The sequence below is a fragment of the Panthera leo genome, chromosome B1 (assembly GCF_018350215.1).
Source record: "Panthera leo isolate Ple1 chromosome B1, P.leo_Ple1_pat1.1, whole genome shotgun sequence".
Taxonomy (NCBI): domain Eukaryota; kingdom Metazoa; phylum Chordata; class Mammalia; order Carnivora; family Felidae; genus Panthera; species Panthera leo.
The window spans coordinates 67,914,460-67,938,717 of record NC_056682.1 but is presented as its reverse complement, the minus strand read 5'-3'; positions in this window follow the sequence as shown (position 1 = coordinate 67,938,717).

Sequence of the window (24,258 nt, the reverse complement as noted above, 5' to 3'; positions counted from 1 at the left end):
ACAAAAGGGGGCTGGGTTGATAGACCAGCCCTCAAAACAAAATAAGAAAAGAAGAAAAAAGAAGCAAAATGCAGAGAATTTTCTTGATAAAGAATATTTATGAGTACAACCATATTGAACTGTTTTTGCACATTTTACCTTTTTTAGTCAAACTAAGAAAAATAGTTTTAAAATCCTTGCCCCTAGGTACTAACAAACATTTACTGTTATCTATCAGTTGCAGGGTTATCAAACAACCACACTATATTTTACACTAGCCAAACAATGTATTCTGGTTGTTTGGAACAGACTGAGTTGTGTTATTTTCCAACTTGAACAATTTTCACCAATGAAATCATAAATGTGCTAAGAGAACAAAATCAAACAAAGCAACTTTTGATATAGATTAATAAAGCCTAGGAGCTAGATATAATAGTAGAATAAATAATTAGCTAGCTAGCTAGCTAGCTAAATGATAGTTATATTAGTAAATGATTACCACCATCATAACACAATATGAAAAGTACTGCAAAAATTCAGTCGTTTGAGTTAATTAACAAATTCTGTCATATTCTGTAGCATATGCTGATTTAGCAAATTAAATACAGTCACCATATTTTGTTGTTGTTTCCACCAACACCTGATATTTAAGTAGCAATTTCTGCATCAGTCAGGATAGACAAGTATATTAGCTTGCTAGGGCTGCCATAACAAAATACCATAGACTTTGTGACATAAACAACACAAATTTATTTTTTCATAGTTCTAGAGACAAGAAGTTGGAATTCAAGATGTTAACAGGTTTGGTATCCTCTGAGATCTGTCTCCTTAGCTTGCAGATGGCTACCTTCTTGCTGTGTCCTCACATGGTTTAATTTCTTTGCGTCTCTTTGTGTGTTCCATTTTCTCTTCTTACAAGGAGGTCAATCAGATTGGATTAGGGCCCACCCTGAAAACCTCATTTTAATTTAGTCACCTCTTTGAAAGTTTGTATCCAAATACAGTCACATTCCAAGGCGCTGGGGATTAGGGCTTCAACATTTGAATGGAGGGTTGTGGGGAAATGCAATTCAGCCTGTAACAGCTAGATTGTGTGAAGGTAATAGACAATACCCTAATCTCAGTGACTTAAAATAGGGTCAGCAGCAGTCGGTTAAGCGTCTGACTTCAGCCAGGTCACGATCTCGCGGTCCGTGAGTTCGAGCCCCGTGTCAGGCTCTGGGCTGATGGCTCGGAGCCTGGAGCCTGTTTCTGATTCTGTGTCTCCCTCTCTCTCTCTGCCCCTCCCCCGTTCATGCTCTGTCTCTCTCTGTCCCAAAAAAAAAAAAAAAAAAAAAAAAGTTGAAAAAAAATAAAATAGGGTCAGCAAATTTTTACTGTAAAGGACAAGATGGTAAATACTTTAAGCTTTGTGGGCCATAGCAGTTTCCCTGAGTAGCTGTTCTGAGTAGTTACTCTGCTACAACTATTCAAATCAGGCCTTGTCATGTGAAAGCAGCCATGGACAGTATATAATCTAATGGGCATGATTTTATTTACAAAAACAGATGGTGAACTGGATTTGACCCCTGGGTTATAGTTGCTTACCCTAAGGACACCAAAAGTTTAATTTTCACTCACAATACAGTTAGATCACCATTCAGCTTAGAGACCTTGCTTTGTGTCATCCTCACTGAGATTCAGATTGAGATCTCTTCCACCTAAGATAGTGACATGACCAAAGAAGCCTCAGGAGGGAAAGGAAGGACATTTTTTTCATGTGAATGCAGTGGGTGGAAAGCAGAAATGTTTAGTAAACAACACTAATAACTCTGGAATTACTATTTGCTGACTGTGCTGTGTTTTAGTAATAGATTATTGCTAGATACTTATAGAAATAGTAAAATCTCCTCTCCCTAAATAGAATGTAAATTCCATGAAGGAAGAGGCGATGTTTTGTTAAATGCTGTATTCTGGGCATCTCAGAAAGTGTTTGGCACAGGGTAGGTGCTCAGTAAGTATTTGTTAAAAGAGTAAATGAATGAATATTTTGATGGAGTGAAAAAATATTATTCCATTGAAAATTCACTACATTTAATTCATTGCATAAAATGTTAGCTGAGGAAGTGGCGTTGGAATGTTGAGGAATTGGTTTTAATGTGTGTGTGTGTGTGTGTGTGTGTGTGTGTGTGTGTGTGTGTGTTTTCCCTACCACCGGAGGAGAGGATTCCAAATATCTTGGCCAAAGAATTTCTAGTTTCCTGTTTTACTTTTGTAGATATTTATTTTCTTATTTTATGTGTCTCCCCCACCCTATATATTTTAAAAGGAATTTAGATAGAGCCTTTTCACTGACCCTGGGTCTACTCTTCAAACAAGACATTTGGATATCTTTTTTTTTAAATTTTTTAATGTTTATATTTGAGAGAGAGAGAGAGGGAGCACTCATGAATGGAGGAGAGGTAAAGAGAGAGGGAGACACAAGATTCAAAGCAGGTACCAGGCCCTGAGCTGTCAGCACAGAGCCCCACGTGGGGCTTGAACTCATGAACCATGAGATCATGACCTGAGCCGAAGTAGAACACTTAACCGACCTAGCCACCCAGGTGCCCCTTGGCATTTGGATATCTTGAAGCATATCCTTTAGGCTTTGTGGTCTAAAGTACATATATATATACATAAATATTATACATTCCTAGTTACATCAGATTATTTCAATCTTAATATAGTTTATAGATATTGATATACTCTATTTTTCATTTCTTAAGTACCCAAACTCCTCTCTGGCATAAGTACAGTTCCAGAATTGGAGGCCAAACTTTCTACCTTGGTCTTGTCAGCTCTTAGCCTGTTAACATCTGTTTTCTGATCAACAAATGGACATTTTTTTTCCTCCATACTTCATTCAGCTTCTTGAACTCCAACATCACTTAGATATTTCTGTGTCTATTGAAGGAACAACGTATACCATGAGTTATTGACTGTTGTCCCTTGCACTGGACTGGTCATCTGGACTGAATGTCTTCATGCTACTGTTGAGGAATTGGTCTCATTTTTTAACCCCTCATGAATGTTATTCTTGAAAATATTATAATGGTGCATATCTCATCTCTATACATCAATGTGAAAGTTTCCCCCCCCCCCAAATTTGCAGAGTAATCCCAAATTCTTTTTTTTAAATGAAGTATAAAGTATTTTTAAAAAATTTTTGAAGTGTAATTGATATACAACATCATAGTAGTTTCAGGTGTACAACATAGTGATTTGATATTTATACCAAATTCTTTTTAAAGTGAAGAGAGACTTTCTTTTCCAAAACCCTGATTTGTTGCTAAAATTAACTATAACTCAAAATCAGCTAGTGAATATGATTAATGTTTGCAACTTACAAATATAGCAAACACGACAAACTAAACAACTCGCTTTTGATTTAAACTATGGTGTCAGTGATCCTCTATACCAAAAAATACATTTTGAAAGTAATGGATATAAAACCCTGTCCACTTAAGGAAAATTGTACTTTTTATCACATTTGCTGTCTAGTTTGGGTCTAGTCATTTTGGAGATAGGCATATATCTCTTCAAGTTGATTAACATTTCTCTAGGCTGGTATTAAATACTGTGAAATATGCAAAGATAAATGAGACATTACATTACCTCTGCCCTCATAGTCCTACATTATATCTGCCTTCAAGAACCTTCGCTCTCTTCTTCTAGCCTAAACATGTAGCTACAATTAAAGTTGGAGCTTAACAAAATTATAGGATAGATGAAGTCTGGATATTTTCCAAATGCCCTCTAACTTTTTGTTCTTGCCTTGATTGGGCCATTTACAGCTCATCAATCGGGTGAACTAAAGTGAGACTATAAATCTGGCTCGCTCTAGACCAGAAGTTGGCAAATGTTTTTGTTGAAGGGCCAAATAGTATGTATTTTACACTCTCTGAGTCCTCTGGTCTCAGCTCCAATTACTCAGCCCTGATGTAGTGCAAAAGGAGCATAGACAATATGTAAACAAATGTATGTGGCTGTAAATAAAATAAAAATCCTTGATTTAATTTTTGTTTGAATACAGTCGATACACAGTGTTATATTAGTTTCATGTGTACAACATCATGATTCCACAAGTTTTATATGTTATGTTGTGCTCACCACAAGTGTAGCTGTCATCTATCACCATAGGAACACTATTACAATATGACTGACTATATTCCATACCCTGTGCCTTGTATTTCTGTGATTTATTTGTTCCATAACTGGAAGCCTGATTCTCCTACTCCCCTTCACACATTTTGTGCATCCCTCTGCTGCCCTCCCCTCTGGCAATCATCAGTTTGTTCTCTGTGTTTATAGGTCTAATACTGGTTTTTGTTTGTTTGTTTTAGATCCCATCTATGAGTGAAATCATATGGTATTCATCTTTCTCACTCTGACTTATTACACTCAGCATAATATACCCTAAGTCCATTTATGATTTTGCTAATGGCGCAATGTCATCTTTTTCTATGGCTATGTAACATTCCATTTTATATATATACCACATCTCCCTTATCTTGATTTACAAAAATTGTTGGTGAGCTAGATTTAACTGAAAGATGGTAGTGTGGTAACTCCCTTCTATAGACCTGGCTGTTCAATAAGGTAGCATTTAGACACATGACTTTTAAAAAAATTTTTTTAATGTTTATTTATTTTTAAGAGAGAGATAATGTGAGCCAAGGAGGAGAGAGAGAGAGAGAGAGAGAGAGAGAGAGACGGAGACACAGAATCCAAAACAGACTCCAGGCCCCGAGCTGTCAGCACAGAGCCCAATGCGGGGCTTAAACCCAGGAACCATGAGATCGTGACCTGAGCCGAAGTCAGATGCTCAACCGAGTCACCTAGGTACTCTAAGACATGTGGATTTTTATATTTAAGTTAAATATAATCAAATAACATTAAGCATTCAGTTCCAAAGTCATACTAGCCATATATCAAATGCTTAATAGTCACATGTGGGTAGTGAGTTCCATATTGGACAGTGTATTAGAACATTTCCATCAGCATAGAACTTACTGTTGGATGGCTCTAGACCAACTTAGTTGGGAACATTAGGCAGGTGGTAATGCTATGCACTGAATTCCTAAACTAATCCTAACCTCAGCAGAAAGTGTTACCCAAGCCTTGGTTGACCACACTATGGGGCCTTGAATTAAAGTTGCTGCCATTAACTCTAGTATTTAGGGAATCAATTCTAAATAAATCCATTGCCTTGGAATAAAGATTTTATTTTTATTTTTATTTTTTTTTACACTTTACACTAAGTGCCTGAGTGTTTGCCTTAGTTCTTAAGCCAATGTGAAGATCTTAATGGCAGTGAAATCTTTCCAGTGTGCACGGTCAGACACTATTTTGGGTTCTTCTAAAACTGTTTTTTTTTTCTGAGACTAGACCATGCCATACCTCTGATTACTGTTAAAGATCCAAATTCACAGTGATATTTGCTTGAATTGGAATGTTATTGCATCCCTGCCTTTGACTGCCATGACTCATCCCCCAGATTGGACTCCTTTTGCATTGATTTTGGCCAAATCCATGTCAGAGTAATGAAACTTTCTGGTTCCAAAAAACGTGCCAGAATTTAGACATCCAAATGAATGCTGCCCATGCCAAATCGTCAGTGTGGAAGCTTTGCATTTATTCCAATGATGCTGCCATTACTTTAAACATTTTGAAATTAGTCTGTGAAAATTGCCTTCACAGCTTGAACAACTTAGGTTTTAGAAAGTATTTATTCAGCATTTGTCACGTGCGTTACCCTTAGATATTGCACAGGATGTGAAGACATGAGAAAAAAGCAGCATTTATCCTTAATAAGCTTTTAGAATAGGGCTAATATGCACGTATTACCAAGACTGCCTGCAATGGAGGCAATACATTTTGGCAATAGTAAAAAATTAACTCAAAGTTATCTGTTAGATAGGAATTAGACAAGCTATAGCATATACTTTGGTCTTAAAACACCACTGCACTGACATACAAGTATAAGCATTCCAGGTAGCCACCTTAAAAGACATATCTAATTTACACATGTAACTTTTAAATATTTATCTTAAAATATTTGTTTTATAATTTTGAATACATGAATACTGGCTCTAATATATAAAACAAAAAAATCACCTTGTTACATTTATGTATCTATCAACTGGTACTATTGATTTTAAAATTATCTTTGATGTCATAGACTCTGGGTTTAAAGTTCTCTCTTGTCTCGCAAGAGAGTGGGGCACAGGATGAAAAACAAGAGATGGCTAGTGTCTGGGAAAAGACAAGAGCCCTGAATAAGGGTCCTTGCCCCATTTTTATTAGGATCAGAAGGCTTACAAACATAGCGATGGACATTCACAAAGAGACAATGAATCTGTGAACATTAACTTGTTTATTTGTTCATATTGAGGGAAAGGGGGACATGAGGGAAAGGGGGTCTTGCAAATATTTGAGGTTAGGGGTTTGGGTTAATACAAAACAAAATCCAGGCTCCAGGCTCCAGGCAGTCCAGTAAAAGGTTGTTTACAGGGGACATGAGGCACCACCTATGTTTATCTTAGCTAGCCTAGGGGATGAGACAGATAGGACACCTGACCTCAGAGTTAACAAGGCACCTTTTCTTTTGTTAAAGATCTCCGCTTTGGGCTGCTTCACCTGCACTGGAGTGGTCTATAGCCCAACTTACCTGTTTACCTAATTTGGTCCTTCCTTCCTGTGAAAGCAGCTTTTTGCTATAATATTAAATTGGGGGGTGCTTCCACCCTGAATATCTAGTCTTGGTTATTTTATATACCTATGTTCTACATTGGGGCCTTTGCCCCACCCTCTCTATTCTGGGGGCTCTGCACCCCTTCTCTATTCTGGAGGCCTAAGCCCCCTTTCTCTATCCTTATTTGTCTAATCTGGTTTACCCAAACTCCGGTGTGAGCATCTATGGCTTTGTACTTCTTTATGCCTTGTTAACCAATTGGTGTAAGCCCCGGGGGATTCCTAAGCTTATTCCCCACACTTTGAAGTCACAAGCTAGATGATTTTTTTTAAAAAGACTCAGCACTTTCACACAGATATTGCCCAACTAAACTTGTACTTACTTCAAACAAGGAAAGGGATATATGAATAAGCATCTTTATCTTTAGAATTCCCATTGTTCGTTCTTCTCCTTCCAAGTACCCAGTCTGCGAGTGGTAGCTATGTGAGTGGTAAACTAGTCAACTAGTCCTAGTCAACTTTCCAGTTACATGACACTTTTAAGGACACTAACTGACTCCTCTTGGAGTTTACAGAAGTCCCATTTACTTTATTACTTAAATTCCAATGATTTTAGAGCTTCTATCTGCTTGTGCATAATCTTCAATCCTTAGGCAACACTCTTCCCTCTACTTTCAGAAGAAAGTAATCTGGTAATGTTTATTTAACTCAAGAAAATGCCTATGTTTGGACTCATCTAAATATTAAACAGCTAGAAGTGGGAAGCTATGGGATTATTTTTCTTTCATATACTTCTTTACTTATGTTCATGAATAAGTTATTAACATACAAATGAATAAACAATGATATGAAAAGTGACTAATTTAAATTATATCAACTATAATTTAAATTAGAAAGCTTTCCTAGTTAGGATTGGCCATGATGAAGGCTAGTAATGCTTCACTTTCTGTTATCACAACCACATAAAGGCAATAGTGAACATTTGTGATTTTTTGCTTTGAGCTTTAAAGTTGTGAATATAGTATGTGGGTAATGTTTTGGTATTAATGTATGAAAATGATTCAATTATGGGATTTTATTACCAGGACTTGTAATTAGTAGTGAAGACACCAAATTTTCTTTCATTCTTTTTTTTTTTTTTCCAGAAAATAAGCTCTAGAGATTATAAAACCAACCAACCAAACAAACAAACAAATGACCAATTAGTAGAGCTTTTGTTCTTGATATACAATGCTTTGGATAATTGCCCACTCACTCTCCAAAAATCTCCCCTTTTCAGTTTTCTTTAAATTATTTTGATTAAATTGGGAAAGAAAATCTCAAAGGGTATGTACATGGCTCATAGCCCTGATTGCTAATCGCAGCATGTTAAATGTGATCTGTAACTGGTTGCAGCTAAAACCCCAAACTCATGAATCAGAATCCTATAAAGGGTTACATAAAATTCAGAGCAAACATAAATAGTGTGCAAACACAATAAACTCTTCTTAGTTCTGTTATTTGATTGGCATAGTTGTTAAGGCAGAAAAAAGGAAAAGAGAAAACGAACATATAGCAGATGCTTAAACTTTTGTCAGTTTGGAATATAAGTTGACGTTTACTTATTTTGTTTAGAGGTACTCCTAATTTTAATTTAAAAATACCTGTAAGGAGAATTTTCAAACAATATACCGTTAACTACCTAAACCTTATTAAATAGGTTTCACTTAAAGTGATCCAGTTGGCACACCATTGAGTTAAAACACATATATCAATTTTCACAGTATTGAACTTCATCTTTGTCAAACACAAGCAAGGGCAGAGGACAATTGAGGCATATGCCAAGGTGGAATAGTATTTACAATGCTTCCTGGGGAAATGTATGGAGAAGAAAGTGATAGCTGCTTCATGGTTACCTCGTTACCCTTCATATATTGGGGCAGTGCCCAGAAATTTAGTCCATGCATAAGACTTCAAGAGAGTTATTTTAGCCTTTTTAAAAAAAGAGTCTCAAGGTTGCATGACTGGGCAGTCATGGCCCTTACCCTGGGATGGTCAGAGATTAAAGTTCAAGTTTTATGGTTATAGGATAGATCAGAGTATTCCAGGGATAATCCCCCACTTCAGCATCTTACCAATATTGATCACCCCAAAATTTAACTGTAGCTGGTTTCCATGGTGGTTTGCAAGAGGACACTCTTCTCTCTGCATGGCCACCTTGCTGGGGATCATTCTTGGAAAAGTGAATACTTCTCTCATATGCTAATAGGAACTTTCAGGTATGGGCAACTCTTAGTTAAAATAAAAAACTAATTTCAACAGCATGGAGAGTCTGCCACTATCAGAATTCTCAGAAAGATTGCTAATGAGCAAAATATATCCTTGATTCTTTGCTCTTTCCCTCACCACATCCTATCCTCAGGTCTCTTTTCCCAGCCTTCATACACATCCAATGCCTAAACAGAAACTCCTGTCTTTAACTTGCTACATAGGGTAGATGACATCCACTCAAAATCAATTTCTATCCCTAAATAAGACTCCCATTCCTTCTGTGTTCTTTTTTTTTTTTTTTAATATGAAATGTGTTGTCAAATTTGATTTCCATATGACACCCAATGCTCATCCCAACAGGTGCCCTCCTCAATACCCTTCACCCACCCTCCCTTCCCTCCCACCCCCCATCAACCCTCAGTTTCTACTCAGTTTTATAAGTCTTTTATGTTTTGGCTCCCCCACCCACTCTCTAACCTTTTTATTTCCCTTCCCCTCCCCCATAGACTTCTGTTAAGTTTCTCAGGATCCACATAGGAGTGAAAACATATGGTATCTGTCTTTCTCTGTATGGCTTATTTCACTTAGCATCACACTCTCCAGTTCCATCCATGTTGCTACAAAGGGCCATATTTCATTCTTTCTCATTGCCACGTAGTACTCCATTGTGTATATAAACCACAATGTCTTTATCCATTCATCAGTTGATGGACATTTAGGCTCTTTCCATAATTTGGCCATTGTTGAAAGTGTTGCTATAAACATTGGGGTACAAGTGTCCCTATGCATCAGTACTCCTGTATCCCTTGGGTAATTCCTAGCAGTGCTATTGCTGTGTCATAGGGTAGATCTATGTTTAATTTTTTGAGGAACCTGCACACTGTTTTCCAGAGTGGCTGCACCAGTGTGCATTCCCACCAACAGTGCAAGAGTGTTCTCGTTTCTCCACATCCTCTCCAACATTTATAGTCTCCTGATTTATTCATTTTAGCCACTCTGACTGGCATGAGGTAGTATCTGAGTGTGGTTTTGATTTGTATTTCCCTGATGAGGAGCAACGTTGAGCATCTTTTCATGTGCCTGTTGGCCATCTGGATGTCTTCTTTTGAAAAGTGTGTATTCATGTCTTCTGCCCATTTCTTCACCAGATTATTTGTTTTTCGGGTGTGGAGTTTGGTGAGCTCTTTATAGATTTTGGATACTAGCCCTTTGTCCAATATGTCATTTGCAAATATCTTTTCCCATTCTGTTGGTTGCCTTTTAGTTTTATTGATTGTTTCATTTGGAGTGCAGAAGCTTTTTATCTTGATGAGGTCCCAATAGTTCATTTTTGCTTTTAATTCCCTTGCCTTTGGAGATGTGTCAAGTAAGAAATTGCTGTGGCTGAGGTCAGAGAGGTTTTCTCCTGCTTTCTCCTCTAGGGTTTTGATGGTTTCCTGTCTCACATTCAGGTCCTTCATCCATTTTGAGTTTGTTTTTGTGTATGATGTAAGAAAGTGGTCTAGTTTCATTCTTCTGCATGTTGCTGTCCAGCTCTCCCAGCACCATTTGTTAAAGAGACTGTCTGTTTTCCACTGGATATTCTTTCCTACTTTGTCAAAGACTAGTTAGCCATACTTTTGTGGGTCTAATTCTGGGGTTTCTATTCTATTCCATTGGTCTATGTGTCTGTTTTTGTGCCAATACCATGCTGTCTTGATGATTACAGCTTTGTAGTAGAGGCTAAAGTCTGGGATTGTGAGGCCTCCCGCTTTGGTCTTCTTCTTCAAAATTACTTTGGCTGTTTGGGGTCTTTTGTGGTTCCATACAAATTTTAGGATTGCTTGCTCTAGTTCAAGAAGAATGCTGGTGTAATTTTGATTGGGATTGCATTAAATATGTAGATAGCTTTGGGTAGTGTTGACATTTTAACAATATTCATTCTTCCAATCCATGAGCATGGAATGTTTTTCCATTTCTTTGTATCTTCTTCAATTTCCTTCATAAGTTTTCTATAGTTTTCAGCATACAGATCTTTTACATCTTTGGTTAGGTTTATTCCTAGGTATTTTATGCTTCTTGGTGCAATTGTGAATGGGATCAGTTTCTTTATTTGTCTTTCCGTTGCTTCATTATTAGTGTATAAGAATGCAACTGATTTCTGTACTTTGATTTTGTATACTGTGACTGCTGAATTCATGTATCAGTTCTAGCAGACTTTTGGTGGAGTCTATTGGGTTTTCCATGTATAATAGCATGTCATCTGCAAAAATTGAAACTTGACTTCATCTTTGCCAATTTTGATGCCTTTTATTTCCTTTTGTTGTCTGATTGCTGATGCTAGAACTTCCAACACTATGTTAAACAACAGTGGTGAGAGTGGACATCCCTGTCGTGTTCCTGATCTCAGGAGGAAAGCTCTCAGTTTTTCCCCATTGAGGATGATATTAGCTGTGGGCTTTTCATAAATGGCTTTTATGATGTTTAAGTATGTTCCTTCTATTCCAACTTTCTCAAGGGTTTTTATTAACAAAGGATGCTGAATTTTGGCAAATGCTTTTTCTGCATTGATTGACAGGATCATATGGTTCTTATCTTTCTTTTATTAATGTGATGTATCACATTGATTGATTTGCAAATGTTGAACCAGCCCTGCATCCCAGGAATGAATCCCACTTGATCATGGTGAATAATTCTTTTTTATATGCTGTTGAATTTGATTTGCTAGTATCTTATTGAGAATTTTTGCATCCATATTCATCAGGGATGTTGGTCTGTAGTTCTCTTTTCTTTGCTGGGTCTCTATCTCGTTTAGGAATCAAAGTAATGCTGGCTTCATAGAATGAGTCTGGAAGTTTCCCTTCCCTTTCTATTTTTTGGAACAGGTTTGAGAAGGATAGGTATTATCTCTACTTTAAATGTCTGGTAGAATTCCCCAGGGAAGCCATCTGGTCCTATACTCTTATTTGTTGGGAGATTTTTGATAACTGATTCAATTTCTTAGCTGGTTATGGGTCTGTTCAAGTTTTCTATTTCTTCCTGTTTAAGTTTTGGAAGTGTGTTGGTGCTTAGGAATTTGTACATTTCTTCCAGTTCGTCCAGTTTGTTGGCATATAATTTTTCATAGTATATCCTGATAATTGCTTGTATTTCTGAGGGATTGGTTTTAATAGTTCCATTTTCATTCATGATTTTATCTATTTGGGTCATCTCCCTTTTGTTTTTGAGAAGCCTGGCTAGAGGTTTATCAATTTTGCTTATTTTTTCAAAAAAAACAACACTTGGTTTCATTGATCTTCTCTACTTTTTTTTTTTTTTTTTTTCAGATTCTGTATTGTTTATCTCTGCTCTGATCTTTACTATTTCTCTTCTTCTGCTGGGTTTTGGGTGTCTTTGCTGTTCTGCTTCTATTTCCTTTAGGTGTGCTGTTAGATTTTGTATTTGGGATTTTTCTTGTTTCTTGAGATAGGCCTGGATTGCAATGTGTTTTCTTCTCAGGACTGTATTTGCTGCATCCCAAAGGGTTTGGATTGTTGTATTTTCATTTTCATTTGTTTCCATATATTTTTTAATTTCTTCTCTAATTGCCTGGTTGACCCATTCATTCTTTAGTAGGGTGTCCTTTAACCTCTATGCTTTTGGAGGTTCTAGACTTTTTCCTGTGGTTGATTTCAAGTTTCATAGCATTGTGGTCTGAAAGTATGCATGGTATGATCTCAATTCTTGTATACTTATGAAGGGCTGTTTTGTGACCCAGTATGTGATGTATCTTGGAAAATGTTCCATGTGCACTCGAGAAGAAAGTATATCCTGTTGCTTTGGGATGCAGAGTTCTAAATATATCTGTCAAGTCCATCTGATCCGATGTATCCTTCAGGGCCCTTGTTTCTTTATTGATCCTGTGTCTAGATGATCTATCCATTGTTGTAAGTGGAGTATTAAAGTCTCCTGCAATTACCTCATTCTTATCAATAAGGTTGCTTATGTTTGTGATTAATTATTTTATATATTTGGGGGTTCCCGTGTTTGGTGCATACACATTTATAATTGTTAGCTCTTCCTGATGGATAGACCCTGTAATTATTATATAATGCCCTTCTTCATCTCTTGTTAAAGCCTTTAATTTAAAGTCTAGTTTGTCTGATATAAGTATGGCTACTCCAGCTTTCTTTTGGCTTCCAGTAGCATGATAAATAGTTCTCCATCCCCTCACATTCAATCTGAAGGTGTCCTCAGGTCTAAAATGAGTCTCTTGTTGACGGCAAATATATGGGTCTTGTTTTTTTTTTTTATCCATTCTGATACCCTATGTCTTTTGGTTGGCGCATTTAGTCCATTTACATTCAATGTTATTATAGAAAGATATGGGTTTAGAGTCATTGTGATGTCTTTAGTTTTCATGCTTGTAGCGATGTCTCTGGTACTTTGTGGTCCTTGCAGCTTTCCACTCACAGAATCCCCTTAGGATCTCTTGTAGGGCTGGTTTAGTGGTGATGAATTCCTTCAGTTTTTGTTTGTTTGGGAAGACCTTTATCCCTCCTTCTATTCTGAATGACAGACTTGCTGGATAAAGGATTCTCGGCTGCATATTTTTCCTGTTCATCACATTGAAGATTTCCTGCCATTCCTTTCTGGCCTGCTGAGTTTAGTAGATAGATCTGCCACTAGTCTTATGGGTCTCCCTTTATAAGTTAGAGCATCTTTACCCCTAGCTGCTTTCAGAATTTTCTCTTTATCCTTGTATTTTGCCAGTTTCACCATGATATGTTGTGCAGAATGAAGTTCTCAGCTGTGATTTGTTCAATTACCCCTTCAGCCCCTTTCTCTCTCTCTTCCTCTTCTGGAATTCCTATTATACGGATATTGTTCCGTTTGATTGCATCACTTAGTTTTCTAATTCTCCCCTCATACTCCTAGATTTTTTTCTCTCTCTTTTTCTCAGCTTCCTCTTTTTCCATAATTTTATTTTCTAATTCACCTATTCTCTCCTCTGCCTCTTGAATCTGTGCTATGGCCACCTCCATTTTATTTTGTACCTCATTTATAGCTTTTTTTAGCTCCTCATGACTATTTTTTAGTCTCTTGATCTCTGTATCAATAGATTCTCTGCTGTCCTCTATGCTTTTTTCAAGCCCAGTGATTAATTTTATGATTCTTTTTCTAAATTCTTGTTCCGTTATATTGCTTAAATCATTTTTGATCAATTCGTTAGCTGTCGCTACTTCCTGGAGTTACTTTTGAGGAGAATTCTTCCATTTCATCATTTGGGTAGTCCCTGCAGTGGCTCCAAACTGCAGGGCACTTCCCCTGTGCTGTCCGGAGTAACTTGTGTTTGTGGGCGGGGCCGCAGTCAGACCCGATATCTGCTTCCAGCCCACCGCTGGGGGCCATAGTCAGACTGGTGTGTACCTTATCTTCCCCTCTCCCAGGGGCAGGACTCACTGTGGAGTGGTGTGGCCCCTGTCTGGGCTACTTGCACACTGCCAAGCTTGTGGTGCTGCCTGGATGGGATCTGAAATATCAGCTGGGGTGGATCCACAAGGTGCACAGGGGCAGGAGGGGCAGGCGTAGCTCACTTTACCATCGGAGGTCCCCTGTGGGAGGGGCCCTGTAGCACCGGGAGGGAGGCAGAACTGTTGGAGGAATGGAGCCACAAAAGCACAGCATTGGGGGTTTGTGGGGTGCAAGTAAGTTCAGTGACAGGAACTGGTTCCCTTTGGGATTTTGGCTGGGGGATAAGAGAAGGAGATGGCGCTGGCCAGCACCTTTGTTCCCTGCCAGCAAGCTGAACTCTGTCTTCCAGGGCTCAGCACCTCTCCCTCCCGGTGTCCTCTCACCCTGCTGCTCTCTGGGCAGAGCTGTTGACTTTTAACATTCCAGATGTTAAGTCCCGCTGGCTGTCAGAACTCATGGAGTCCGACCACTCTGCTTTTGCAAGCCAGACTCGGGCTCTGCCTTGCCGGGTGAGCTGCCCCTCCACCACCCTGGCTCCCTCCTGCCAGTCCGCGTAGTGCACACCGCCTCTCCACCCTTCCTACCCGCTTCCTTTGGCCTCTTGTCTACACTTGGCTCCAGAGAGTCCATTCTGCTAGCCTTCTGGCAGTTTTCTGGGTTATTTAGGCAGGTGTGGGTGGAATCTAAGTGATCAGCAGGACGAGGTGAGCCCAGCACCCTCCTATGCCTCCATCTTCCTCCTCCAAATAATTCCCTTCTGTGTTAATTCTTCAAGAAATATATATGTGCCAGAAACTCTGCTCAGTACCAGGGCAACAAAGATATATAAGACATAGACTCTTCCTTTAAAGAGCTTATACTTTTGGGGAGAAACATACAGTTACAGAAGATGAGTTTTAGGCAATCTGACAAATTTATTTGAATAATTCACATTAAAGTATAAATCAGTCTAGTACATCAATTATCTAGGGTATTTATAGGTTGAGAAAGTCTGTTAAGTCAAATTAACTTTTGTTGGATAAAAAATAGATGTTAAAATTTCAGAGTGGATTTTTAAAAAGTGCAATGTAATTCAGACACTTTTTCATAAGCCATTTCCCAGTCATACTAATTTTAAGCCTCAAAGACCAATTATTCATGTACCCAAAAAGGTGGATGGGCAAGCAAAGTATCTTGATTTAAAGGCCAGGAAGTTAAACACATTAAAATATCTAGACCATGGACAGCTTTTTACACTGATTACAGATGATATAATTCACAGTGTAAAGTAATAACTTCTTCAATAGAGATTCTTAGGTAAATTTTCATGCAGAGATTGCTTTAAATAAATCTGTCCTTGATTTGAACCAGAAAAGTGTTATATGAATAATTATATTTATCTTTAAGATTTCCATTCTATCATCTTCTCTCCATCCAAATATCCAATCTAGTAACATGATTTATGTGACTAGTAGAGGATCCTCCCTCAACTTTCTAGTTACATGGTACTCTTGGGGAAACTTGATGCTTAGCTGAGGGTACTCTGAACAATCCCACTTAAATTCCAGTTACTGTAGTGTTTTATCTGCTTAAGCAGGATTAGAACCCCCAGGAAATTCCATTTATTCCTTCCCAATATTTCTGAGTATCTCTGAGGTCTTACAAAGGGGTCAACCGTATCCCTGAAGCACATTCTTTTGTGTGTTGGCTTCCTGTTCCTTCCACTTAGCCACTCAGCTTGCATTGGGGTTCTTCAGGAATACCTTTTGACATTGCCAATGCCACATTAGAGTTCTTACAATGGCAGCATGGTCCTGTTTTCTACACTGAATTAGGAAAAATGCTGTTACCTCTAACCTGAACACATTTTATCATATAAGGACAAAAGATGAACATTTTTGGAAAGGAGATGGGACTTTTTGTCACGGGGACTAATAAAACAAGACTGTGATTACAAAGGTAATTTAAAATAGAAACCATAATGCTGCGAGAATTGTGGCCTTTCTACTGACCTTGAGTGTATTGAGCTGGCTAGCATTATAAGCAGAATACCTTATGCATCAAAACAATTTCAGCCTTTTCAATTCAAATAGGTTTATTTGACTTTCCTGTTGTATGTTCAAGGTGTAAATTTTTTAAAGAAATAATGAAAACTTTCTCGAATTTCACAAGGTTAAATGATTTGCTCAAAGATACATAGGCAGTGTGTGCAAAAACTGGCTTTAATCCAAGCCCTTTCTTTGGACTTTTGTGCTCATTCCACATAGAATAGTTAAAACGTTAATTAGCTCCTGTGAACTGAGAGTTCATTATGGTAATCACAGTTATTATTAAATTCTAGTAAGGACAATTTGTCTCTGGTTCAAAAATTTATAATTCAAAAGTTATTAGATTGCTCTTATTTTTAGCTAAAATTATTAGGATAAAATACTTAGTTTTATGCTGTTTAATAGTGAATTTTGTATAAAAGCATGGCTTTACAACTGTTTACCTTGAAAAGAGGTTTACTTTAGAAAACCGAATACAACATTACCTATGTCAGTGTATGTAGTTTGATAAATGATTAGTTAATATTAGTTAATAATGTCTTTCAAAGTTTCTTTTTGGTAGAACAGAAGTGGTGAGTAACTTATTTAGCTTCTGTTACTATAAATTAGCCCATTAATTTATTCATTTGTTAAAATTCACTTTAAATTGTTTTAATTTCCATTAGAAAAACACCCCAGTGTGCTCTATATGGAGGTTATCCTGGACTTACTAATGAGATACTACTCTTTCTTGAATCCGTCTTCTGATGGCACAGAGTTGATTCACTGTTAATTGAATAATTCTCTGTCCCAAATGTACCTAAAATTACATCTATGATGATCTCATAGAACTTTTATTTTCAACTATCTATAATGGCCCTCAAGAGAAAATAAAATACAGTTCTATTTTTTTAATAGAAAATGGCAACATGCAAAGACATATTTAATATCTGTAAAAGATGCTGTTAACTTTAGGGCTGTTCAATACTTTCCGTTGTTAGAATATGTTCCCTGGGAATCGCAGAATGAAGATTTTGTAGATAGGAATAATAATATCAAATAGAATAAATTATTTCCTATGTTATAATGATCTGATAGAAATAATTACCTAGAAAATTTTCTTCTAAAATTCAGGCCATTTGATTTTACGAGGCTACACTGTCACTCCATATTCATGGATATATTGATTGCCATGGTTTTGATACCTCTAAATATATCCTTATATGTCAGAATGTTTTGCCAAAAACACAACCATTTTTTTTATCTACCTAGGAGCTGCTGGAAAGGCACAGCTTGTAGTTTTCAGTTTCAATTAATTACATTGTTAGGCATTCTCAGAAAAGAAACAAAGCTAATCTTCATTAGTAAATTTATCTTTCTCATTGCTAGTACCATATTTTGATTTTTGATACAAGTATGAGGATAATATGTAATAATCACAATCAAAATGATGTAATTATAATTACATTTTAATTTTGGAAGTTAGTACGATTCAATATCCATTTGAAATTGTGAAAGAGTTATCTGTAGCCTAAATAAACCTTAGTAAAATAAAAAAATATATTTTTCAATTTGTTTTTATTATAATATACATTATATACACTTTTTAAAATATTGTATTCTAGGGGTGCCTGGGTGGCTCAGTCATTAAGCATCTGACTTCAGCTCAGGTCACGATCTCGCGGTCCGTGAGTTTGAGCCCCTTGTTGGTCTCTGGGCTGATGGCTCGGAGCCTGGAGCCTGCTTCAGATTCTGTGTCTCCCTCTCTCTCTGCCTCTCCCCCGTTCATGCTCTGTCTCTCTCTGTCTCAAAAATAAATAAACTTAAAAAAAATTAAAAAAAAATATATTGTATTCTATTCTATTCCCATACTGATTGCTTAAACTATGGGGTAAGTTTTTGTGTGTTAACTTTTGGAGGACAGTTTTCAAAAAGTATTTTACCATAACATTTTCTTTCCAGTGAAACTTCTTAATTTTAAAGAATTTGGGATTAAGCCTAAAGGTCAATTATTATCTCTAAATTTCACTATTCATTGAAAGAGGTTATTGTGATTTTCCATTGAAGAAACTACCTTCTCCAAAATTAATCTTAGCATATGAAATGGAAATGAGGGGCTCTACTAATATTTAATATTCAAAATATTAGAAGATGTTTCAATTTTTAAAATATAATAGATTTAAATTATGATTTTGGTTGATAAAAATGAGTCTAATATGAAAAAATATATACTTGAGTGATTTCACTATAGTAGACAATTTTTATGGAGAGACAATAGCAAATAATATTATAATAGAACATTTTAATCTCTAGTCCCAAGAAACATATCTTTGCACAAAGAGGAAATATAGCATTCCTAACAACTCTCTTGATGAAATTATACTATTCTATGGTTGTAAAATTTACCAAAAAGAAATTCTAATTTATAGCTGAAGTTCAACATGAGATCATTTTCTTTCTTAGAAGAAATAGGAAACAGCCAAACATTATTCAGCATGTAGAGTGCTTTATATTTTCAGTATGGTTAAGAAATGTGTTATTTAATTTTTAAATATTTGTGGGTCTTCCATTTGTCACCCTGATACTGTTTCATAGCTTAATTATATTATGGTCTGAAAACATACTTTGTATGATTTCTATTCTTTTAATTTGTTAATATGTGTTTTATCACCCAGAATGTTGTTTATCATGGTGAATGTTCCATGAGATTGATAAGAATGTGTATTCTATTATTGTTGCATGGAGTATTCAGTGAATATCAATTAAGGTCTCAATAGAACTATACTAAGTTGTTGGAAGAATTAAGTCTCTCAATTTACAAGTTTATCTCAGTTATAAGACTAAATTCACTGTTACCTTGTTGACTGTCAGCTGAGGGCCATTCCCAGTCTACAGGCTACCCACATTCCTTGGCTCATGATCCCTTTCTTCCATCTTCAAACCCAGTCATTATAGACTGGGTCTCTCTCTTGCTTTAACTATCTCCTGTTTTTTTTTAATTTCATTTCTGTCACTCACTTTCCTATCCTCCTCTTCTACTTTTAAGGACCTATTGATTATATGAGGCCAGCCTAGATAATCCAAAATAATCTCCGCATTAATGACAGTCAGATAATAGCTGGGACTAACATCATGTGAATTCTTCCTTACTCACATAAGCAGCTGTAGTCTAGTCAAGCATCCTTCTTTCAATGTGGTAGTTCAGTGTGAACAACATGGGCTTCCTCAGATTAGTGGCCTAAGGGGTCCAACTGATAAAGGCAGAAACTATGGATCATTTTAAAGACAAGCCTGGGATAGACATAGCACCACTTTTGCTTAACTCTGGGATCAAAATCTTCACTGGTAAACCCAACATGAAAGGGAGAGGAAATTATACCTCTGAAGGAAGGAATGTTAACAAATTTACAGCCACATTTAACCTGCCATATATGTAAAGGAAATTAGTCCTTTTGCAAGTGATTCCCCCCACATTTTTTTTTAAAGTTTATTTATTTTGAGAGAGAGAAAATGAGAGAGAGAGAAAGAGAGAGAACACAAGTGGGGGAGGAACAGAGGAAAAGGGAGAGAGAAACAATCCCAAGCAGGCTCTGCAGTTGGCCGCTTAATTGACTGAGCCATCCAGGCACCCCTTCCCCGTTTGTTTTTGTAATAATGTTTTCGTACAGAGTAAATTAAAAGACATTTGTTCTCAAGTCTAATTTATATCTTCATGGTTCTTTGTTTTATATTTAGAAATGCCTTTTTTTATTCCGAAATTACCTTTTAAAATGATCATTTTTTCTTCAGGTACCGTTCTTTTTGTATGTTCAAATCTTTGAGCTACATGTAATTTATTTTTATTTAAAATTTATCTTATAAATACATTTTTTACTGCTGATTATTCTGTTTCCAATATCATTTAGGAAAATTTATATTCACCCCACTAGTTTTGTACCCTTATCATATATTTAAGGACCTTAAATCTATCCCATTTTGGACATTTTCATTTGTTCTTATGATATGTTTATCCACATTCAAGTGAAATTGCATTTAATAATTGTGGTTTGACATCATCTGAAAGGATATACCCTCTCAATACAGTTTTAATCAGAATGTTCTTAGAAATTATTGCTTGAAATTTTTTTCCCATTTTAATAACAGAATTAGCTTGTCTGGTTCAAAAATAATACTGTTGGTTTTTTCAGAGAAAATGTTTCCATTTTTATGAGGTTCAGCGTACCTACCTAAGAAGACAGTATGGTCTCTATTTTCTTGCTCTATGACTGTTTCAACCAAAAGAATGAGGTGGAGGTGATGCTACTTTCTTTTATTAGTCTTTTAAATTTTGCTTCATATAGATATTTTACATGCTTTGTTTAAAGTATTCTTAGGATTTTTTAATCCTAGAAATTATAAATGCAAGTACCTTTGTAATCATATCATCTAATTTGTGTCCATATGTATACATTTTTCCCCAGCCATATTTCTGATTTCTCTATTCATTTATCCATTTTTCTTTTACTATTTTTTCCAGTTTCATTTACTTCTCTGAGTGAAAAATTATGTCATCCAAAATGATAATAATTTTGTCTTTAAAAGCACACAGTTAAAAGACAATTTTATGACTCTATTTTCACAAATATATTTATTTACTGGAGTAGACGACCATATCAGCTTTGAATGGAAAGGTTTTATATGTGCATATAAGTAAATACCTATCATATACTATACATAACATGAATTTACAGCTGGCTCCATAAATTTGGTGTTTGGAAACCAGTTGATTTAGTTCAGCTTGATTATTTTACAGATGTGTAAATAGAGATTTAGAGAAATTATGTGAATCTATTAGGAATATCCTATGCACTTAGGACCCTGAATTGGGGTGACCAATTTTCACAGGTCAGAATTGAAGTGACACAGTACATTTCTACCTACTATTCCTCCCCTTACTATGCTTTATATCTCCATCAAACTAGACTGCTCTCGTGTCCTGGCTTCATACATTGCTCTCTCGCATATAATGCCCATCTCACGTGTCCACAAGTCCAATTTCTACCCATCATTTCCAAAACTCACATTATTTTTTAAATCATCCTCCCATAATCCTCATCTTCATAAAATACAACACTACCCTCATAAAATGAATATTGCTATGTACCTTTCTCATGGCTCATATCATTTTGTAACTTACATTCACTGTGTGCATGTATTACATTCCTTTCTAGGCCTTATGTTATTTGTTGTACTCACCCTTGTCACTCTCAAGTATTTAGCACAGAGCATTGAGCACAATAGAAAACTAAAAATGTCTCTTGAGTTAATGACTAATAACATCCACATTTATTGAGCCATTATGTGGGCATGTATAATATATCTGTACTAGAATTTATGTGTCAGAACACAGGGTTGTACACACGCCTATACACCCACACAAATACAAACCCTAATGTTGGTAACTTTGCATACATTTAAATCATCAGTGGAGATGTTCTTATATAATGTCTCTGATGAGAAGGGTATATTCAGTGTTTTGAAGGTCAATAAACTCTAACCCTAGCATGTGAAATGGTTGTCAACATGGTGTAAGTGATGTTTGTTTTTCCAAGGTCTTTCTTTTATTGTAAGGAGAAGCATTGCATGTTTTAATATCTGTGACTGAAAATTGGACAATGTAAAATTTTATAAAATGAAACAAAATGTTTAAACACCAACACATTTTAAATTTATGAGTCTGTAGTTAAGGCAGAGAAGCACCACACACAGGTAATATATCACATTAAAGAATCATAGAAATAATATTGCCATATTTTTTCAAGGCTTCTGTCATTACTTACAATGAAAAGTTTACCACACGTGGTATAATAATAAAAAAAAGAAAGCCAATTTTTAAAATTAGAAACACAGAATTCTACAATTAAGTGATAAATGTAAGAACACATTAAGTGAAGGAGGACTTGAGGAGTGGTAGCGCTTATGATGAGTGTTTAAGGTCTGTTTTATCACAAAGGAATAGATTGGAAAAACCTGAATACATTACCTGTCCAGGTAGGCAATAAATAAGATGAACTTCTTATACAAAATATCTTTTCTTTCAAGAAAGGTGGGTTTTTACCTGACTTATTTAAATTAATTTTCTTTACAGTGTATGCCATCTGTTATTCTGACATGTTATATGGTTAAAGGGCCTTCCAAAAGCTGCTGCTTGCCCAGTAACCACTCTTCCCATTATTCACAAAGTCAAAATTTAGAATACATCAACTACACTGTTAAAAATGCCTTTCTTGAAAGTCAATCATTTATAAAGTAGCCTCCAATGAAACTTGTTTGAAATATAAAAACTGAAAATATTTTATTCTATTTATGTGGATACTTTTTTCCTACTGATATGTTTCATACTTGATTCTTGAGAGTTCAGAGTTCAGAGGCTAACCAAACTTGCTGGCTTGCTTGCTTTTGGAATAGGGTTTATTTATGTTTTACTTTTTAACATCAGTGTTCAGTGACTTTTAAGTGAATCTGTCAAAAGCTGGCAGTAGTATCTGTTAAAGCAGGGCCATATGCATAATCTAAGAAACCCAGCAGAAATGTGTACAGACAGTCACCCCAAATCATGTAGCAGACTCTTCATCACAGAAGTATTTGTATTAGGAAACTACTCAAATACCTGTCAAGACAGGAGTGGGTAAATGTGTGCCCATACACCCACACAATGGAATGCCACACTGGGTATGCGGAGAATGAACAAACTTCAGGGCACTTAACATATGGATGAATCACACAAGCATGAATGCTGGGTGAAAGGAGCCACAAACAAAAGAGTACACAGTGTATAGTCCATCACATAAAGTACAAGACAGACAAAACTAACCCATGTTGTTGAAGTTAATGGTTATCTTTGGGGAGTGGGCAGTAACTTCAGGAGGTATTAGAGGGATTTATGATTACTGGCAATGTAGTCATGCGTGGTACGTGTGTTCATCACATGGTATGCTCAGTTTCAGAGACCATTAAACTTATGGATTTGTGTGTACTCTTCTGTACGTATATTTTAATTCAATAAAAAAATTTTAAAGTGCCGACAATCAGTTGGAAAATCAGATCTGTGCACTTACTGAAAATAGCATGATTTACTTGTCATAACACTTAGGAAGTGAATGTGCCTTTGTCAACAATGGAAATAAAAAGGGAGCACATCGTCTCATATAAACTTAGAACAAAAAATATAATACCAACCTACATTTATGGTATTCTCCAATTTATGGACGGGCTTCAGGTAGATCTTTGGATTTTCTTCTCATTCCTATACTCAGGCTACACAGAGACAATTTCCATCTTGGGAAACCAAAGAATTTTGTTCTAGGAAATATATGACACCTGCCTTAAAATAATGTTTGTTTATGAAGCTGCTGTCACCCTTGTGTAGTTTAAAATCATAGCGAAATCTTTAACAAAAACATTTGATGAAGTTTACATACAAAGGTATTGGTGCTCAAATTTGTATGAACGCTTCAAAATTTCTTCTGATAATTATGGCAATATTTGAAGGTCCCTTTTGTTGAGGCTAGAGTTACTTTCCATTATTTGTCTTTTTGATTTAAAAAGAAAAGTTTTCTAGGCTTTAGAGTGAATAAACAGAGCATATTTGGAGAAACTGTATTTATATTTATTCATATGTAATGATAATTTTAAACTCTGATTAGGTATTCCATAAACATCCTACCTAATTAAACTTTAAAAGTCAACCCATCCTGTTGATATAAAGATGAATCATGTAGTTTTCACCAGGAAATAGAAGCTTGAATTTGTGTGACTTAAACCTTGATTTTGTCCCATCTCTTTATCTTCCCCTGCAGTTAAAATGAAAGCATCTGCAGTTATCCCCACAAAGGCA